Raw genomic sequence first — 15,246 nt, 5'->3', positions numbered from 1 at the left:
ATAACTGCCCTACAGAGATTTTAATATTATAGGTGAGGAAACAAAGACTAAGGACATAATAAATAATAATGAGAAGAAGGCACATTTTGAGTACTCACTGTGTAAAAAACATTGTACTAGGAACTTCATGATCTTATTCTTTCAATAATCCTATGAGGTAGATACACCTGTCCCTATTTTGCAGATGAAACAAAATGAATTTTAGACAGTCTCAAGATCACACTCAAAGGTTTTGATCCTAGGGCGCCTGGGTGGCTCAGTGGGTTAAGCCGCTGCCTTCGGCTCAGGTCATGATCTCAGGGTCCTGGGATCGAGGCCCGCGTCAGGCTCTCTGCTCAGCAGGGAGCCTGCTTCCCTCTCTCTCTCTCTCTCTGCCTGCCTCTCCATCTACTTGTGATCTCTCTCTGTCAAATAAATAAATAAAATCTTAAAAAAAAAAAAAGGTTTTGATCCTAAACATTATTCCTACCTCCTTGGGAAATTAAGAAAAATAAATCTTGTTAATTTACAAACTTAGTATCTATAGTGGACAATTAAATGGTTTGCCTACAAGATTATAGGCTACTTTGTTAACTTTTCTATTGAAAAATCAAGAGCAGTTGGCTTGGGTTCTGAATTTTGCTGGTTTGTATAAGCATGACATGAACAATATATCTTGGTTTTAATTTTCACATATGCTGAAATAGCATTTAGCAGCAAGCTTATTTCACTAAACTTGATTTTTGTAGTCCGAGCTAAGTTTGTTAAGATACTTTTTTTCCCTGCAAAATAATGGATGTGGCAGATATCTATTTACTTTGAAGCTCTGAGAGTGTCTTCAGTTATCAGTATTTCCTCAGGGCAGTCACTGGTTTCAAGTTTTTTATAACCTAATACATAAAAGAATCTATTAAGCAATTAATTACAGTTCATTCACATAGTTACTATAGTTGATAGTCTATAAAGGGGAAGACAACAGGCTGAAACAAGACCATGATGCTCCTGACTTACTTCTCTTCTTTCCCCCAAAAGAAGATTCTATTGGTAGAATTTTTCTTGAGATATTGAGGGCACCAGAGCTAGCATGTTACAATGTAGTGGTGTAGATGGATATAGAGAAAAGAGCTGGGAATAGAAGAATCCACTAGAATAGATTTTGAAGATCAGGGGGTGGGCTAGGGAGGGGGTGTCAGTGGATCTAGGGGATATGTTTTTAGGTAGGATTTGAAAAACAGGTTGGGAGGTGGAGTGAAGCCTTAGATTCTAACCACCAGAGTGTGTTGTAATTTGATAGAGAGAGAAAGATAAGTAAAAGGAGCAGTGGACTTTACTGATAGATATAGATTTGATTTGGGTGACCTAACTTGTCTGAATAGGTTTGCTTCTCTATAAAATAGAGGTAATAATAGCTTCGTAGAGTGGCTCCAGCTGTAAGGGTGAAATGAACCTGAAGGAACTCAGTAAATGTTTGTTGAATCTGAATTGAAGTACTCAATAAATGTTTAAAAGACTGAGGAATCTCTATAGATATGCCAGTCAGGAGTCAGGTCTTAAATCAACAGATAGTTATAGTGGGTACATATACCTATCTAAGAGATAGTTATGAAGGATACATACTAAAGAGTGGACTGATAGCTCAGGTTGAATGTAAGAAAACGAACAAAAGTAGGTAACGGAGGTGGGAGGTTAATAAACTTGATAACAGGCAGTTCTTTGTCTTAACTTAGGAAGTTACTAGTGTGCCAAGCATGGCCAAGTTAGAGCTTGTCTGTGGATGTGTGATACCTCCTGTTTGGGGCCTGTAGTAGAGAAACAAACTAAAAGACAGATCTTGATGGGGGAAGATGTACATGCATGATGTTAAAAATTCAGGATAACAGAATGTCCCATGTCTTGACTTTTTTGGAGGGAATATTATACTGTTTCTTGGGAATATATCATGGGATGATTTTTGTTCCACTTCTTAAGATTATCCCTTTAGATTATCACTTCATCAATATTTTCTGATTCTATATTAGGTAATATGTCATATTATATACATGGGTCTTTTGGCTAATGAATCATATAAGAAGAATCCCACCTGACATCGTTGCTACTCGTACTGCCTTTAGGGAAGTTGTAATAGACATTTATCATTCATTCTAAGTGGAAACATCTGGGCTGTTTTTTTGTGTTTGTAGAATCGTCCTTCCTCCCCCCTTTTAATTAATAGAATTGATTTTTATAGCAGTTTTAGGTTTATAGAAAAATTGAACAAAGAATTTCTTTCATACCACATCTTCCACACAGTTTTCTCTATTAACATGTTATATTGGTGTGGTACATTTGTTACAGTTAATAGCCAACATTTATAAAAGTTCCACAGTTTACATTAAGGTTCATTCTTGGTATTTTATAGTTCTGTGGGTTTTGACAAATGTATAATATCTTTTATCACCAGTACATTATTATAATGAATAGCTTCCCTACTCTAAAAATTCACCTATGCTCTATCCATTCCTTTCTTCATCCCCCTTTCCCCAACTGTGCCCCCCTCCTTTGGCAACCACCAATACTTTTACTGTTCCTGTACATTTCTCTTTTCCAGAATGTCATTTTGTTGCATTTATACAGTATATAGCCTTTTCAGACCAACTTCTTTTCTCTTAGCAATATGGTCTAGACAATTTCTTTTTGTGGCTTAATATCTCTTTTTTATTATTGGATAATACTTCATTGATGAATGTATCAGTTTGTTGATCCTTTCACCTGTTGAAGGACAGCTTAATTCCAGTTTTTAATAATTATAAAATACAGCCGCTTTAAACATTCATATGCAGGGGCGCCTGGGTGGCTCAGTGGGTTAGGCCTCTGCCTTCGGCTCAGGTCATGGTCTCAGGGTCCTGGATCGAGCCCCGTGTCGGGCTCTCTGCTCAGCGGAGAGCCTGCTTCCCTTCCTCTCTCTCTTTGCCTGCCTCTCTGCCTACTTGTGATCTCTGTCTGTCAAATAACTAAATAAAATCTTAAAAAAAATTTAAAAAAATTAAAAAAAAACATTCATATGCAGGTTTTTGGATGGATATAAGTTTTCAACTCAATTGGGTAAATACCTAAGAGCATGATTGCTGGATTGTATGGTAAGGCTATGTTTAACTTTGGTAGAAATTGCCAGCCTGTTTTCCAAAACAGCTGTACTATTTCACATTCTCAAGCATGTGCTTAATTTGAGATTATATCCTTTCCTGATAGAGAAGGTAAAGCATGCGTAAGTGCTTGTGCTGCCCTGTTAGAGCCTCCACATCTGTGTTAGGGAATTTGAGCTTCAAGCACCATGAAATTTTCCCAGCTCTGTGCATTGTTGTTGCCATCAAAAGAAAAGTTCACATATTTTGGTTTCTTGTGTGGTTCAGCGTTTCCTAAGTTAAGGTATGCCTTCTCTAATTTCTGTTTACTTATCACTGTCACCCAAAAGGAATGAATGCATTTAAACTTTGAATTAAGATCTGTCAAAACTCAGCCTCTTAGCCTTTTTTTTTCCCCAGAATCTTCTCCATTTCATTACTTTATTACTTTATTTTGTAATTGTCTCACTTTACCTGCAGGCTTTTAATTTATGAATGTGGCAGGGTAGTAACATGGAGAGGCTAATATTGAAAGAATTTTTTTACTTCTGTATCCTAAAGAAGGGGGTGCAAAATGCTATCCCATACCACGGGGAAAGCTTCAGGTTTTGATCAGGAAGCAGAACAGGAGAAAAGCATAGCCCAAAAGCCATTATTGTGTTTCTTTTTTTTGTTTTTGTTTTTTTTTTAAGATTTTATTTATTTATTTGACAGACAGAGATTACAAGTAGGCAGAGAGGCAGGCAGAGAGAGAGGAGGAAGCAGGCTCCCTGCTGAGCAAAGAGCCGGATGTGGGGCTCTATCCCAGGACCCTGGAATCATGACCTGAGCTGAAGGCAGAGGCTTTAACCCACTGAGCCACCCAGGCGCCCCCATTATTGTGTTTCTGCAGGAAAGGCAAAGCAGGGTAGAGTAACAGCTTAGGACTGGCTAGTTTTAGTAACTGTGGCAGACAAAAAACAAGTGTTAGTGAGGACACAGAGTAAAGGGAACTCTTATGCACTGTTGGTGGGAATGTAAATTGGTCCAGCTGCTTTGGAAAATAGTCTGGAGGTTCCTCAAAAAATTAAAACTAGAACTACCATATGATCAGCAGTTCTACTTCTAGATATTCATTTAAGGAAATGAAATAACTCAAAAAGTTATCTGCACCCTCATGTTCATTGCAGCATCATTTACAGAAGCCAAAACATGGAAACAATCAATCTTAAGTGTCCCATCATTGGCTGAATGGGTAAAAAGAAGTTGCGGTATGTGTGTGTACACACACACACACACACGTACAGTAGAATAATATGGAGTCATAATAAGAAGGAAATCCTGCCATTTGCCACAATATGGATGGACCTGAAGGCGTTATGCTAAGTGAAGTAAGTCAAACAGAGAAAGACAAGTATTGTATAATCTCACTTATATGTAGAATCTTAAAAAACAAAACAAAACCTCAGATACCTTCCTTGAATATATGGTAGAACTTATTCAGTGAAGCCTTTTGGGCCTAGAGTTTTCTCTGACTAAGTATAGAAATGGTGAAGTAAATCAAACTCATGCTATCAATACTTTTGTGTTAAGTTTGGAAATGAGTATTGATATTACCAAGATAGTCTGTACATATTTGTTATTTAAGCAGTATTAAGGTGTTTAAGAAAATTTGAGTTTTATTATATTTATAAATTAGAACAATTTAAACATTTAAAATTGTGATACACATTTGAAGTATTTAAAATAAATACATTAATCTTACTAATGCAGATTAAAATGTTTAAGGGGAGCAAACCTGGAAAAAGAAAATATTATAGTAATAGATAAAATAGAAAACTTGGGTTAAGGTCCTATTACTGATGTACAGTTTGAGAAATATTAGGGAGGTGGAATTGACTGGAATTGATGAACAGCTAGCCATAGAACAAAACTGAGAGAGGATAAGAATTTCCCAACTCTTTCGTTGAATATTTAGGTGGATGACAAGGCCATGTCACTAAGATAAATCTTATTGGTTGGGATAGGCAAAGTTATTTCATGGTGACAAATGCCTGTAAACCTCAATAGTTTACCAAAAGGCTTTTTGCTCATACTACCCGTCCTTAACAAGTTATCTGTAGCTATACTCCAGATACTTTTCATTTAAGACCTAGCCTCTACATAGAATGTTGCTGGTATTGTGGCAGAGATGATGGTCAACTACATGCTGACCTCTACCCATGTTTCATTATTCGGGGCAAGTCACATGGCCATACATGCCATCAGTAAGGTGGGGAAGCATAATCTTGCTCTTGGGAGAAGCCACAAATATTTGGAAAAATAATAAAATCTTCTAGAATAAGGAAAACAGAAGAAGCAGGTTTGAGATTTGAGAGTGTATGAAAGATCTTCAATTGAATTTGAAGGTTGGGGGATATATAACTAGAAATAATAAAAACAATAACAGCTACCATTTGAGCCCTTACATTGTATCAGATACTGAATCAAGTCCTTTCCTGACCAAACTACAAACAATTAGGTAATCGTTGGGGTGAGATTACTGAGACTCTAGAATAATAGTTTACACCTTTGTGACAGTAATTTGGGACCTCAGAATTCTAATCTAGACCTTTAATCCAAAAATTTTGTGGCCCAAATTATCCTAAGTGCTCTGTAGCTTTGCCTGGCAAAGAAAATAGCTAGTTGTTAAATCCTCATTCTTAGAGGTTTTTGGAAAGATTAGAATTTAAACACTAAACCAATCTCTTATTTCCCATTAGATTTTGTTTCCCCTGAATGTCTATATCATGCCACTTTCTATGATGTTACAATAGAAAGTCAAATACTTTTTTTAAATTTCAGCATTAACTATTAACTTTTCCATAGAGATATAAAAAGCCTTACACACTAGGTACAGATCTGAAAATCTGCTTATATTATCACATTTTTTATAAGCACATATTTTTAAAAACTATATTAAGCTACGTTGCACTAAAAAAATCAACTTATTCCTGTAGTATCTATATGCAGAATATTGTGCTGGTTCTTGTTGTAAGACATAATAAAATCAGACTTATAAACTGGATGTAAATTTTAAGGTAGTCTGTTTAAAGAAAAAAAAAAGCATCATAAAATATCAATTAAAAAAACCAAGAGTTCCAGGGTATTTAAATGAAGTAGAATTTATTTTTATATTTGGCAGAAAACAATAAAATAATATTCTTACCTGTACCAATATCATTTCATTTGTTCATTTTTAAAGTACATATCTCTTCCTGTTTTCAAGAAAATAAAATTGGTGGGGCGCCTGGGTAGCTCAGTTGGTTAAGCGTCTGCCTTCGGCATGGCACATTTCATAATTGCAAAGTCTTGTGATGGAGGCCCTGCATCGGGCTCCCTGCTCAGCAGGGGAGTCCTCTTCCTCTGCCCCAATCATGCTGTCTCTCCCCCTCTTTCAATAAATAAATAAATCTCTCAATAAATAAATACAATCTTTAAAAAAAAAAAGAAGAAAAACTGGCAAATTACTTCATCTGAAAAGTAAATGTTTTCATATATTTAAAGCTAAGATGACAAAATTACTACTCAAAATATTAAATATTTTGTATTTTAATGAAACATATATATTTAATTCTGTTGTGAAAGATAGGTCCTCAAATTCTAAAGGGAAGAATTTCTTAAAGAAATGAAATATAATGGTCATGAACTTTTGGTGGATTCTGTTCTAAAAATAATGTTCTCTTAGATCAACTACTAAATATTCCACAGTTAGAATAATTCCTAACCCTTTAGTTAAGTGACTATAGCTAGTCACCCCCTGTGCCTTAGAATCCTATAGAATATGTTGGCTTTTTTTTTTTTTTTTTTTTTTTTTTGGAGAGAATGAGAGGAAGAGAGAGCACGCATGATCCTGGCGGACGAGAGGGGCAGACTCCCAACTGAACAGGGATCCCAGTGTGAGGCTCCCAGGACCCTGAGATCATGGCCTGAGCCTAAGGCAGATGCTTAGAAAACATTGACTTAAGAAATATAGTTTGGGCTGAAGTGAGGAGGAAATAAAGAATAGTTTATAAGCAGCACTGAGTAAATAGGGACATTCAAATGAAACATCTACAGAATTTTGGAAAATTCTTTAAAATGAATCTGACTATAAACTTCTATAATAAGAGAAATTAAAAGGAAATCTTACAAAGACAATTTTTCTCATGATCTTATATTAGCTTAATATAAAGCAAGATTTCTTTTAAAGGAGGAGTTTTTTTTGGTCCAAAATTATAAATACATACAAATAAAAGTTGTAGTCTGCATTTTCAACTCGTAACATATTTCTTTCATTGATAAACTATAGTGATTATATATTCAGAGTACTGTGATATTATCTTAATCACCAGATAGAATGCTCAAGATTCATATTCCTGAAATTTGTGTGCTGCATTTGTGTGGTTTTTCAGAAAATAATATTTGAAAATGGGAGAAATATACACACACATATGAACATACAACAGAGAAAATATACAGAATATTATAAACAGAGACTATCCCTAGAAAGAAGAGCTTACATTTTATCATATACCCTTTTGTATTGTTTGAATAATTTTTAATGTTATGAATTTATTATTTTTTCAATAAAAAACTCTAACAATTGAAAAAGAAAAAACCATGTGATTTAAAATGCACATATATATATATGTATCTCACAGCAAAAAAAGCTCTGAACAGATACATACCCATCTGTTAAGTGGTTCTTTTCAGGAGAAAGGGATTAATTGAAAGAGGTGGAAAGAACAAATTTTGCTTTATCTGAAGTGTTTAAAGTTTTAATACTTATCCAGGGTTACACATTTAGTGTCAGAGTTGACCCTAGAATCTGTCTTCTGATCCCTAGTCTAAGTCACTTTGGGTTAAGAAAGGAAGTTGATTTTTAATTCAAAAATTGAAAACACTTGGTTCTAGGTAAGTAGTAATTCAGTTGATCCTAATAAAGCAATTCAGAAATGGTTAGGAATGGCGTATAGAAATGGTTAGTGAATGCTTTTTCAATGCTCTTTGCTTGCATTCAGTAAGTCTACTCACAAGATAGTAAATGAATCCATACGAAGTAAAGAACACCAGTAAAAGTAACTGCATAGGTGTGCTCAAAAGATAGTATAAATATGTTTTATTTTTAATTCTTCTCTTCTGATTCAAAAGACATTTGCAGTAAATAATTATACTATATTGATTGGTTTACAGTGTATAGGGATGTAAATAGTATTAAAATAATAGCATAAAGGAGGGGGCAAAAACTGAACTATAGAGGAGCAAAGTTTTTATATATAATTGAAATTGAATTAAGAAGTTAATTGTGGGGGTGCCTGGGTGGCTCAGTGGGTTAAGTCCTCTACCTTCAGCTCAGGTCATGATCCCAGAGTCCTGGGGTCAAGCCCCACGTCGGGCTCTCTGGTCAGTGGGGAGCCTGCTCCCTCCTCTCTCTCTGCTTACTTGTGATCCCTGTCTGTCAAATAATGGGTAAAATCTTAAAACAAAACAAAAAAAAAGAAGTTAATTGTGATCCCCAGAAATCAACTAAGAAAATCAACTAAGAAAATAAAAAAGAAATGTAGTAAAAGAAACAATAAAAGAATTAAAATGGAGCACTAGAAATGTTTAACACCAAAAAAAAGGCAATATAGCATCGGACAATAAAAAAGACATAATTACATAGAGGACAAAGAGTAAAATGGCAGATGTAAACTCTACCTTATCAGAAATTCCATTAAATCTAATTGAATTAAACACGACAATGAAAAGACAAGAGACTGACATAATGGATAAAAACCCATGATCTGTGTGCTGGATCTATAATAAGGGACACTCTTTAAATGAAAGACACAAATAGGTTGAAATTTAAAAGGTGGAAGAAGAGTTACAGTATATAATACACACACACACACACACACACACAGATATAGTATATAGCTATAAACTACAGCAAGTTGAATGGTTATACTTATATCAGACAATAGACTTTTTTTTTTTTTTTTAGGATTTTATATATTTATTTGACAGAGAGAGAGAGCATGAGCAGGGGGTAGGAGCCAGGAGAGAGGTAGAAGCAGGCTCCCCGATGAGCAGGGAGCCTAATGCAGGACTTGATCCCAGGACCCTTGGATCATGACCTGAGCTGAAGGCAGACACTTAACCCATTGAGCCACCAAGGCACCCCAAACAGACTTTTTAAGACAAAAAGTGTTACTAGAGACAAGGACATTTATAGTGGTACAAGGGTCACTCTGTACCTAACAGCTGAGCCCTAAAATGCCTGAATTAAAAATTGACAGAATTGAAGAGAGAAATAGACAATTGAACAATAGTAATTGGAGACTTCAGACTTTCAATGATGAATAGAGCAATGAGGCAGAAGATAAGTAAATAGAAAACTGGAACAACACTGTAAACCTTCCAGCTCTGACAGATACCTGTATAACACTCCATCCAACAGCAGAATCTGTAACCTTCTCAAGTGCACGTGGATTGCTGTTCACAATAGGTTATATGCTAGGCTATAAAACAAGTATCAGTAAATCTTAAATAATACAAAAGGGGCACCTGGGTGGCTCAGTGGGTTAGGGCCTCTGCCTTCGGCTCAGGTCATGATCCCAGGGTCCTGGGATCGAGCCCCGCATTGGGCTCTCTCTGCTCTGCAGGGAGCCTACTTCCTCCTGCCTCTCTGCCTAGTTGTGATTTCTCTCTGTGAAATAAATAAAATATTTGGAAAAAAAATAATACAAAGTATATTCTCTTAAAAAAATGGAATAAAATTAGAAATCAGTAACAGAATAGAATTGGGGAAATTAACAAATAAATGGAAATTAAACAGTACATTCCTAAATAACTTACAAAAGAAATCGCAAGGAAAATTAGAAAATACTTCAGGGTGAATGAAAACAAAAGAGCAACCTATCAAAATTTATGGCTATAGCTAAAGCAGTATTAAGATGGAAATTTATGGGTTTGAAAGCCCATGTTACAAAAAAGAAAGATTTCAAATCAATAACCCAACCTTAAGAAACTAGGAAAAAAAGCAAACTAAACCCAAAGCAAGCAAAAGGAAGTAAAGATTGGAGTAGGAATAAATGAGATAGAGACTAGAAATGAGATAGACACTAGAAAAATAGAGAAAAATCAACAAAACCAAAAGTTAATTCTTGAGAAGATCACAAAATTGCCAGCCCTTTAGACAGACTGGAAAGAAGAAAAGACTCACTTTCCTAAAATCAAGAATGAAAGCTGATTACTACATTTGTGGCTTTGGAGTAAATACCCAGTAGTGCAATTGTTGGGTTGTAGGGTAGCTCTATTTTCAACTTTTTGAGGAACCTCCATACTGTTTCCAGAGTGGCTGCACTAGCTTGCATTCCCACCAACAGTGTAGGAGGGCTCCCCTTTCTCCACATCCTAGCCAACATCTGTTATTTCCTGACTTGTTAATTTTAGCCATTCTGACTGGTGTGAAGGTGGTATCTCATTGTGGTTTTGATTTGTATTTCCCTGATGCCGAGTGATGTTGAGCACTTTTTCATGTGTCTGATGGCCATTTGGATATCTTCTTTGCAGAAATGTCTGTTCATGCCCTCTGCCCATTTCTTGTTTGGATCATTTGTTCCTTGGGTGTTGAGTTTGTTAAGTTCCTTATAGATTTTGGATACTAGCCCTTTACTTAATGTGTCATTTGCAAATATCTTCTCCCATTCTGTCTGTTGTCTTTTGGTTTTGTTGATTGTTTCTTTTGCTATGCAAAAGCTTTTGATCTTGATGAAGTCCCAATAGTTCATTTTTGCCCTTGCTTCCCTTGCCTTTGGTGATGTGTCCAGGAAAAAATTGAGGCTGAGGTTAAAGAGGTGCTTTGATGGATTCCTGTCTCACATTGAGGTCTTTCATCCATTTGGAGTCTGTTTTTGTGTGTGGTGTAAGGAAATGGTCCAGTTTCATTTTTATGCATGTGGCTGTCTAGTTTTCTCAACACCATTTGTTGAAGAGACTGTCTTTTTTTCCATTGGATATTCTTTCCGGCTTTGTCGAAGATTAGTTGACCATAGAGATGAAGGTCCATTTCTGAGTTCTGTATTCCATTCCATTAATCTGTGTGTCTGTTTTTGTGCCAATACCTTGCTGTCTCGATCATAATCTGAATAGATTATGATTATGGCTTTGTAATAGAGCTTGAAGTCCAGAATTGTGATGCCACCAGCTTTGGTGTTTGTTTTTAACATTCCTCTGACTATTCAGGGTCTTTTCTGGTTCCATACAAATTTTGGGATTATTTGTTCCAGCTCTGTGGAAAAAAAGTTGATGCTATCTTGTTATGAATTGTGTAGATTGCTCTAGGTAGCATAAGACGTTTTAACAATATTTTTCTTTCAATCCATGAGCATGGAATGTTTTGCTGTTTCATTGTGTATTCCTCAATTTCTTTCATGATTATTCTATAGTATAGTTCCTTTGCCTCTTTGGTTAGATTTATTCGTATGTATCTTACGGTTTTTGGTGCAATTCTAAGTTCCTTAATTGCACTACTGGGTATTTACCCCAAAGATACAAATGTAGTCATCCAAAGGGGCACTTGCACCCCAATGTTTATAGCAGCAATGTCCACAATAGCGAAACTATGGAAAGAACCCAGATGTCCATTGACAGAAGAATGGATAAAGAAGATGTGGGTGTGTGGGTGTGGGTGTGGGTGTGTGTGTGTGTGTGGGTGAGCACGCGCGCACGCGCAGACAGTGGAATATTATACAGCCATCAAGAAAATGAAATCTTGGGACGCCTGGGTGGCTCAGTTGGTTAAGCGGCTGCCTTCGGCTCGGGTCATGATCCCAGTATCCTGGGATCGAGTCCCACACCGGGCTCCTTGCTCGGCAGGGAACCTGCTTCTCCCTCTGCCTCTGCCTGCCTCTCTGTCTGCCTATGCTCGCTCGCTCTCTCTCTCCCTCTGTCCCTGACAAATAAATAAATAAAATCTTTAAAAAAAAAAAAAAAAGAAAATGAAATCTTACCATTTGCAATAACGCAGATGGAACTAGAGGATATTATGCTAAGGGAAATGGTCAGTTATAGAAAGATAATTATCGTATGATCTCACTGATAAGTGGAATTTGAGAAACAAGGCAGAGGATCATAGGGGAAAAGAGGAAAAAATGAAACAAGAAGAAATCAGAGAGGTAGACAAGCCGTAAAAGACTATTAATCTCAAGAAACAAACTGAGGGTTGCTGGAGTAGAGAGGGAAGGGAGGCAGGTGGCTGGGTGATGGACATTGGGAGCATATGTGTTGTGGTGAGCTCTGTGTATTGTCTAAGACTGATGAATCACAGACCTGTAACCCTGAAACAAATAATACATTATATGTTAATAATAAGATTTTTTAAATTTCCATAAATTTTTAAAAAATGAAAAGAGATATAACTATAAATCTTATAGATTCAAAAAGGATTATTAGGGAATACTGTGAACAATTATATGCAAACAAATAGGTAACCTGTCTGAACTAGACAAATGCCTAGAAAGACACAACTACCAGATTGACTTAAGAAAAATACTAAAAATCTGAATAGAGCTATAGCAAGTAAAGAGATTGAATTTATAACCAGAAAAATTTCTGCAAAGGAAAGCCCAGACCCAGATGCCTCACTGATGAGTACCACTAAAGATTTAAAGGAGAATTAGTACCAAACTAAACCAGACAGAGACCTAAGAAAACTACAGATCAGTGTTCCTTATGAGTATAGACACAAGATCTTCAAGGTACTAGCAACCCAAACCCAGCAAGGTATAGAATGGATTAGATACCACAATGAAGTGAGTTTTATTCCAGGAATGCAAAATGGGCTCAACATACATAAAGTGGTCAGTCTAATACATCAGTAATAGAAAAGGGGCAAAAACTACATGGTCATCTCTTTGATAGACTCAGAAGAAGAATTTGACAAAATTCAAACCCTTTTATAAAGATAAAAATTATCAGTAAACTAAAAACAGAAAGGAATTTCCTCAGTCTCATAAAGGGCATCTATTTAAAAAAAAAAAAAAAAGCAACAGCTAACATATTTAATGGTGAAAGACTGAATGCTTTTCCTGCAGATCGAGAATAAGACATGGATGTCCTGCTCTTACTACTTCTTTTCAACATTTTGCTGGAAATTCCAGCTAAGACAAATAAGCAAGTAAAGGAATTAAAGGCATCCAGATTAGAAAAGAATAAAACTTTCTTTATTCTCAAGTGACATGATATTATAAAAGAAAATCCTAAAATCTACTTAAAAATTACTAGAATTAATGAGTTCAGCAAGGTTGTAGGATACAACTCATTGTAGAAAAATCAGTTATATTTCTAAACTAGAAATGACCAATATGAAAATGAAATTAAGAAAACATTTCCATTTATAAAAGTATCAAAAAGAATAAAATATGTAGGAAGAAATTTAACAGAAGGTGTTTAAGACTTGTACACTGAAAATTGCAAAGCACCATTGAAAGGAAGACTTAAATGGAAAGAAATCTCATGATTGTAGAATATTAAGATTATTAAGATGCCAGTTAATATGGTTAAGATGGCAGCACTATCTACATTGTCCAGATTCAACACATTACCCACCAAAATCTCAGCTGAGTATTTGTAGAAATGGAAAAGTACCTCAGAAATTCATATGGAAATGCAGAGGACCCAGAATATCTGAACAGACTTTAAAAAGAACAACAAAGTTGCAGGACTCAGCATTTTCTAATTTTAAAACTTGCTATAAAACCACAATAATCAATCATTTTTCATCATTTTAATTCTAAATCTCAATATAAAAACTTGAGTGTTTGTGTTTTAATGGACACAGTGAATTGATTTCAGATTATTAATGTGATTTATTTAAGGAAATGTATTTTGTGAGGAGACTATCAGCATTTAAGGTAAACTTTTACTTTTTAGACTTTATTTTGAAAAGTAATTAGTTCATTTTCAGATGCAGGCAGTTCACACTGAGAGTATTTATGTTAAAGGAATGTATGTTATTATTCAAGTATTATCAGTTTGAATAATTTATTCATATTTTAAACTCAGTCCTAAGATGAATAAAATAAGTGTTAAGTGTGAAAATGCTTTTGTTAACAAAGTACAACACAACTTTTAGCTAATGATGTTTAATTATCCCCTTGGGCAATCTTGATACCTTTGATTTACTTTGTATTTTTTTTTAATAGTGTAATTGGCACACAGTGTTGCTTTAGTTTCAGGTGTACCATCATAGTGATTCAATAACTCTTGTTATACTACCTTGGACTTACTTTGAATGCCAGTTTTTAAAGAATAGGAGAATGATTAAAAATAATGGACATCAAACCCAAATGACATCTGAATATTTGAATTGGCAGTGATAGTCTAATACTAGTAAGTTCATATACTCTTTCTTCAGAATAATTTTATTTTATTTAATATGGGAAAAATTTATAATACGACCTTTTAATAAAACTGGCTTTAGAAACTAAAGATTTAATTGTTGCCAACCTTCACATACATGATCAATGGGATACACGGCATACTTGTGTAAGTATGATCCTTTGAACTAGGATTAATAAGAAAATAAAAGACATATCTTCTTACAAGTCCTTCTGAAGTAGGGGAAGATACAAATCATGAGTTGCATGTGTGCACACGGAGATGTGTATGTGTGTATGCGCACACACCTATAAATACACATATGTGCATTCATATATATATAGTTTTTTAAGATTTTATTTATTTGACAGAGCAAGAGATGGTAAGAGAGGGAACACAAGTTGGGGAGAGGGAGAGGAAGAAGCAGACTTTCCCACTGACCAAGGAACCTGATAGGGCTCAATCCCAGGACTCTGGGATCATGACCTGAGCTGAAGCCAGACGCTTCACAACTGAGACACCCAGCCGCCCCTGTATATTTTTATATATGGGACGTAACCTGATTTTTTTTTAACCATTGTCAGGAAATGAAGTATTCCACATAGTCTAGATGATTAGTTAGAATTCTCTTTGTACTGGATTTGAAGGAAATACTTGTTATTTTTGAGGGTCTGCTGTGTGTCAGGCACTGGGGTGAGAGTTTTACATTAAGTGTTTCTCTTAATCTTTCAAAAGCACTGCATTTTAGAAAAGAAGGCACTAAGGTTCACAGAGTTTAAATAATTTGCCTAAAAACCCACAC

The 15,246-nt window shown here is 35.4% G+C and overlaps 1 protein-coding gene across 3 annotated transcripts in view; it reads left to right on the top strand.

The window, feature by feature from the left end:
• FNDC3A (fibronectin type III domain containing 3A) overlaps positions 1-15,246 on the top strand; it is a 180,232-nt gene that overhangs the window by 32,698 nt on the left and 132,288 nt on the right. Inside the window, exon 1 of one of the 3 annotated variants that reach the window (XM_047723395.1) lies at positions 14,837-14,844. The exons of the other annotated variants lie outside the window; for them this stretch is intronic. The gene's annotated coding sequence lies outside the window, so the exon portion shown is untranslated. Of the gene's footprint in view, positions 1-14,836; positions 14,845-15,246 lie in introns of those variants that run through there. 3 annotated transcript variants of the gene reach the window in all.

This window comes from Lutra lutra, chromosome 3 (assembly GCF_902655055.1).
Source record: "Lutra lutra chromosome 3, mLutLut1.2, whole genome shotgun sequence".
NCBI classification, from domain to species: domain Eukaryota; kingdom Metazoa; phylum Chordata; class Mammalia; order Carnivora; family Mustelidae; genus Lutra; species Lutra lutra.
This window is presented reverse-complemented; position numbering and strand designations above follow the sequence as displayed.